Source organism: Crinia signifera, chromosome 6 (assembly GCF_055691185.1).
Source record: "Crinia signifera chromosome 6, ASM5569118v1, whole genome shotgun sequence".
Classification (NCBI taxonomy): Eukaryota; Metazoa; Chordata; class Amphibia; order Anura; family Myobatrachidae; genus Crinia; species Crinia signifera.
The window spans coordinates 168,112,814-168,120,212 of NC_139222.1; positions in this window are offsets into that span (position 1 = coordinate 168,112,814).

Sequence of the window (7,399 nt, forward strand, 5' to 3'; positions counted from 1 at the left end):
TAAAGGGGTAACTAGTAAAAATGACTGATCCAGGCCCTACATGCTGAGCGGCTGATATAATACCCCCTACTACCCACGGGACATCAAAGCTTCCGCTCATAGCACCCCCCACCCCTACCGCTGGAGGATAGGTAGGGGCCCCAATACATTGCTATGCCCAGGGGTCTAAACTGCTGTTATGTGTGTATGTATATATATATATATATATATATATATATATATATATATATATATATGGCTACTTGTGTATTATAGCGGCGCCCATCGCATCGCATACTAAAAGGCATGCGATGGTATGCGATGCGATACAATATCGCGCGATGTTGTACAATGTCATACAAATTTAAAATTGTATGACATTGTATATGGCATACAATGCCATACAATGCGATGCAATTAAAAATTGTATAAGCACCCTAATGGGTGCTTATAATGTTAAATGCACCCCCCGCCACCCCCCCACTATAAACGTGGGTTGAAACAGCTGTTAGGTTACAGCTGTTTGTTTGTGCAACTATGTGTGTACAATAAATACGTATTTTTCTTCACCTACAAATCCGTGTGCCAGTTCCATCCTCGCTCTCAAGGGGGGTAAGTGCACTTATATATATATATATATATATATATATATATATATATATATACAGAGCTGGGGGCCAGGCACTCCCAATAAAGAAATAACTTTAGCCGGTGCCTTCACAAGAAGGTAGTACATGAAGCAAAGGTGCGGCACTCTCGGCGTAATAAAGAGGCAAGAAACAGTTCCTTTACATCAACGTTTCAATTTAATTTGCAAAATTTTCATCAGGATCCTGATGAAAATTTCACAAATTAAATTGAAACGTTGATGTAAAGGAACTGTTTCTTGCCTCTTTATTACGCCGAGAGTGCCGCACCTTTGCTTCATATATATATATATATATATATATATGTATGTATATTATTATTATTTATATACATTTGGTCTATCTATAATACTTTAACTGTCCCGGCATATACTGGGTCACCTAAGTGTCCATTTCTATGCTTTGCTCCGCCCCTCTCTGGAAACCCCCTTCTGAAAATCCTGCGTTTGCCCCTGGTACAGTCACAGACAAAAGAAACCCTTGAGCACACAGTAAGGCAGGGTGTGCAATCTGTGGAGGTACACATTACAGGAAAAGCACATGGTGGGGTAGATGTGTGCTGTAGGGGTAGGGGGAGAGACAGAAAAGACATGAACACACCTTTGCCGGGGACTGACGACAGGGAAATCTTTTTAAATCATTTTCAAAGAATCATCAATGTCCAGGAATCATGAGCGAGCGCATGCGCAGACCCCCCAGTTTAAGGCATCCAGCCAATGGGATTGCACGTTACAATGCAATCCTGGGTGGTAATATTCTCCAATCCTTGATAAATGGGCCCCTATGTCTCCTGACTGCTGTTGTGGACATTGCTTTATTTGTACACGTTTATTTGAATTGTAATGCTTTTTTTTATGTTTTGTTACTGCAGCCTTTTGTTATTGTACTTTTACATTTTATTATTCTGTTATTTGTAATAATATATAATAATAATAATAACAACAGCATTATGCTGTGTACACATGGGTACAATCAGCATGAGATTTTGACTATATAGTCAAAATCTCATCAGGATCGCATGCAGATAGCATGGGTTTTTAACCCTTGCGATCTCGATGCACGTTCATGTATCGCAAGCAGAAAGTCTTGGCCTCATTTACTGTATAGTGCAGATCTGCACTATATAGACAAAGTTGTATACAGTTTGCATGCATGCTGTACGATCACGATGCGATCTGATCGCGCCGGGATCGCATCGCACGGTACTCGCACTGTGGGAACACACCATAAGTTATATAGCACTTTTCTACCAATAGGACTCAAAGTGCTTTACATTTGCCCTTACAGCGCAAAAAAAAAGATTAACAGTGGATGTTAGTGAAATGCTTGAGTGGACTGTGCGGGGAAGAGACTTCCACAGAGTCAGAGCCACAATGCTGAAAGCTCATCCCCCAGTCGAGTTCAGGCAGGTTCTAGGTACCATTCATTTACCATATCTATTTACAGCACCTAAATGCGCACCCTCTAGGGCAGGCAAACCAATCATAAAATATAGAGACAATTACAATTAGGATGGAACGTGACTGTTCTGATCATCATCCGAATGTGTACGCAGAATCTAGCTGAATCCGAGGTACTGAAACGTAGCTGTGGTTTGGACTAGGATTTACAAAACAATTTAAATATATACATTTTTTTTACAGTATCATACTTACCAACATGACCCTCTCCAGGAGGGACACAATGCTCTATTCCTGAACTTCCCTCTTAATTTATGATCACTGATCACAATGAACCTGTTCAACACAGGTGATGGCAGTTATACATTAAGAGGGAAGTCCAGGAACAGAGCATTGTGTCCCTCCTGGATAGGGTCATGTTGGGAGGTATGCAGTATGGGGGTCCATATATCTGCAATATATTGCCCTATACCCATTGTTTTGCTGAAACCAAGGAAATTAAACATGTTGGAAATCACAAATTCGATTATTCCGACCAGAAATGTATGGAAATCTGCAAGTCAGGGATTTTTCTCCTATCCACTATGGACAGTCCATTATTGATGCTTGTTTATTCCCCCAGAATATACAGATTCTCAAATGTCAGGTAGTTCTTCAGGACTAACAGGATATTTAACCAGTCTACTGTATCTGCTTACTTTACCAGAGCAGTGAGTGTTCTGAAAGTGCAATAATGCAATTGTTTAAAGAGTGTCGGTGGAGGGGAGATTGGACAGATATGATGATGCAATCCTTCGCACCTGTCCCACCATGGCCCTTATTCAGATCTGATCGCATTACAAATTTCTTCTCAAAATTGGCAAAACCATGTGTACTGCAGGTGGGGCAGATGTAACATGCAGAGAGTTAGATTTGTGTGAGTTATTTTGTTTCTGTGCAGGGCAGGGCCAGCGCCACCACTAGGCAAGTCTAGGCATTTGCCTAGGGCGCCGGCCACTGGAGGGCGGTAGTGAGCTGGAAAGCTACCACCGCAGCAGCAGCAAAGGAGCAGGAGAGCCGGAGGAAGGAGCAGGTGTTCGGTGAGTGAGCATCGAACTCCCCCCCCCCCCCCCCCCCCAAGCAGCACGGCAGCCACATCCCACTCCCCCCCCCCGGGGGTAGCCACATCGCACACCCACCTGGAAGCCGGGTAGCCACATTGCACATTCTCCCATGTGGCCAGTAATGACAAGTGCAAAGGGTCACCCTGTCTACAGTGCCCCGGGCCCCCCGAAGGCTTAATCTGGCACTGGCTGTGCATGTGCAGTAAGCAGGACCACAAGGTATGATAAATGGGCCCCTCTGCCTTGCGACTTTCTTAGGGATAGCTGAAGCATCCTCTGGGGATTAGAGACTTAGCTCTGCCTGGTAGAAGAGATCTTCAATACGTCGGGAGCAGGGCAGCCCATAAGGGTCATACCTACAGCCCAATAAACATGACAAATACACAAGTGAAACATAAATAAGGGTACTTGTTTCCTAGCACGGCGCCCATCACATCGCATACCATAAGCCATACAATGGTATGCGATGCGATGTAACGCGATGGCAGCCGATGTTATACAATTTTAAATCGTATACCATCGCATTGTATGCCATTGTATGTCATTGTATGCCATATGCCAGTGGTTCCCAAACTGTGCGCCGCGGCTCCCTGGGGTGCCGCAGCGCTGTTACAGGGGTGCCGCGGCCTGTGGACCTAAGAAATGTGCCTGGCAGCCGCATGGTGGGTGATTTATTGTCTGACCCGCTGCGGTGCGAGCGGGTCGGGCAGTGAGCGTAGTTAGCCAGCCCTGGGGGTAGGGAGTACGGGCAGGATGTCAGGAGTCAGATAGCAGCAGGGGGTGCCGAACTGCCAGGGGAGATCTCTGCTTATCACCCCAGCCCCGACACCGCTGCAGGCATCCTCTGTCAGCTATGCGACCTCCGGCCAGGAGGAGGAGGGTAGGGGAGAAGACTCTGGCAGTGTGCTCTGCACTTGAGAGCTTCCTGCTGCCTAAACCGGAGGAGAACATCGCCAGCACCCCTCCTCCCGTGCTGTCGACTGAGCTTGGTTTAGATTCAGCACAACCAGTGCAAGGTAAGCTGCGAGGCAGCTAGTGCACCTCCTCCACTGCACTGTGTGGTGGATGCAGTGAGTGAACTTTTATGCAGGTGCTGCTGCTGAATTAAGTGTGTGTTTAAAATTGTATATGTGTGGAAAGAGTGCATTAAAAGATAAATTGAATATACTACATTAAATCCAAATAAAAAAATTGGATGCAGTGAGATCATGTCAGATGGAGAGCGTCAAAAGCCACGTCAGGGCCTAATGCGGTCTCACTGGTCTCCGGTGTTCATCTTGCTACTGGTTCCCGGGACTCTGTAACACGGGTCAGCATTTGTGGCGACACAAGGTTTCCTGAATGGAAGGACTACACATCTGCAGTAGCTGTTTGTCTATCAATAATACGCCATGTGGTAGCCAGCCCACAGGGTTTTATGTCTTGTATGAGCAAATACCTGTTGTACCTGGATTTTACTTATTTGATGTGGTATATTAAATGTATCTTTTAATGGACTATGGAGCGCCCCTTCTTTCTGCTTTCCTTCTATTACCACAAACAGAGGGTCTGGGGGCATGTCCAGCAGCTCACACAGCACTGGCCATGCCCCCAGAGTGGGGAAAAAGGGGTCGTGGCCTCGCAGATGTAAAGTGATTTACAGGCCATGCCCCAAAATTTTGGACACGCACCTCCGTTGTGTTTTCAGAAAGTTTGGAGGTATGCGGCAATGTGATGTGGTATATCGGGCTCCAGCTGGGCTGTCTACCCCTGCTGTCCCCCTCTGTGGTGTTGGATTCAGCCGACGTGTGCCTCTGTACATGCTCCAGAGCCAGAGGTCCCGGGACGCTGCAGGGAGGTAAGGGGAAGAGCTATGGCTGGTGCAGAGCAGGGAAGCACTTAGCTTGCTTGCAATTTCTGCCAGATGTTCAGCTTCTGCCATCCTGCGATGGTAAATCTAAACACCATGGACAAGCAGAAACCACAGATTTGAATTCCACAAGTCAAGAACTTCTCCACGGTAACCTGCTCCGTTTATTGCCCGAAGCTCAGAAAAGCCCTGTTTTCCACAAAACATGGCAATTCTATATCTTATTAGTAGACCCCACCAGTGGCGGCTCCAGAGGGTGGCTGCGGCACAGTCCAAAATTTAAATAGAGGACATGCACAACTGCCACCCAAAACAATGGCAGTAAGTCATGACACTACTGTGTCCATTCACACGGGACGGCCATGGCCCGGCCGCACGGCTGTAGCCGGATCCCGCCACTGGAAGGGACGGCTGCCGGGCTGTGGCCATCCCCTCCATGATAAAGTACTGTGTGCGGCACGGCTCCCTGGGCGTGCGGGATTTCACCGTCCGGCAGGAGCCAGAGTGTGTGAAACCGGCCTAAGGGTTTCCCAATCCCTTCTTGGTTCATCTATGGTACAATTGTACCATAGATGAGGCAGAGAATGGGAAATGATCATAATTGATAAATGGCCCCCTTAACGAATCAGGTGTACACATGTATGCTAGTCAAGTAGCATTATTTCTAAATTGATCAAAGGCTTTAAATCACAAGGGTTATGCTGTGTACTGCTGTTCGATTTAAGATTTGACTGCTATACAGTCTTTGCTATCTCTGTACTTTTTACATACAATTCATGCTATCTACATTCGATTTGCACTATATAGTCATTGCAGCCCTGTCTATCTGGGTTTTGATTTGTGCTGCCATGGGAGCACGCATTGGGATCGCAAGGTAAAAAAACCTGTGCGATCTGCATACGATTTTGACTATATAGTCAAAATCTCATGCTGATTGTACCCATTGTATAATTAATTTAATTTGTACTCATATAAGTTGTCCATATTCGGCATTTACTATGTTTCTAGTATTTACCCAGACCCAGATTAAGCCTTCGGGGGGCCTGGGGCACTTTAGAAAGTGGGGCCCCTCCTACTTGTGATTACTGGCTGCAAACTGCACAGGAGAATATTACACTGTCAAAACACAGAGTAATGGCAGTATAAACTTGGTCAATGGTCAACTGCAGGGGGTATTAATAAAAACATATATAAAATATCACACAAAAAGCCTGTGTTTGTTCCTCTGTACCTTACTCTGTAGGAGCCCTGACAGGCTCAGTGCTGCATCTGATTAAAAACCCTCCCATGACAAGGCAGCTGCTGCTGCTATCATTCATGGGCCTGAGAAACATATGATGAACTCCACCAAGCAGAGCTCAGCACAAGCCTCTCAGCCTCTGACTTCTTGTGCAAAGTCTTATGGGTCTCCCAGTAATGCATTGCACACTTGTGCAGTCAGTGTGCCTTGACTCCTGATGCCCAGCACCATTAATTATTGTCACATTGGCAGATAGGTGAAGCTGCAGCACTACCCCACTCCCATGCACAAAACCATTAGCTAAAAAAAATATATATATACATGCCAACCACAGGGGGCCCCTAGATGGAGGGGGGGTGGAGGCAGGGGTACTGACTTCTTGTGCCCCCATTATAATTTGCCCCTGCCCAGACCCCTTGATATTGGATTGGAAGCAGCACATAAATAGCCTGCAATGTGCGTGTTATTTGAAGGGCCTGTGCAACAAAGATGTTACATTTTGCTGAACAGCACAACTGTTATCAATGTGCTTTGAGCATCTTTTTTTGTAATGTTGCAGATTTACAACACCCATTTATCACATACATTTCTAGATTTGTCTACAAATCACACACACATCTATATGACCGTTATAATAGCATACACTCTTAGTGCAATTACCCAAAAGACATTAAATATTCTGCCACGTTATTTATAAGAACTCATATTCACACACCGCACCCAAACTGTCTGATGCTCTTTCCTCATTCTTTCTGCAAGCTCATTCTCCCTCCCCATGCACTGATACACTGACTGGGCACAGCACAGCACACACACAGTGACTACACGCAGCAGCTGCAGCAGGATTCACTCCACTCCAGCCTTCTTCAGTCACAAATAGAGATGGCTAGTGAATCGCTGTCTCGACTCAGTGACTCGAGTCATTAAGCTGAATACATGACTCGAGCCACTCACTGTTGGATGAGTCGAGACAGCAGCAGCAGCATTAGTGCAGACAGAGACAGCAGTCCCGAGTCCCAACTCCCTTTGCCTCAGAGGGGGGCCTGGAAGAGTGGAGATAATTTTATTGGTGATGAAACATGTCAGTCAATGACACAGGGGCGGGGCTGAGCAGTGTGCTCAGCTATTATTGGCCAGCAAACCTGGGTAACTTCTAGTGGGGAGGGAGGCAGGGACATGAG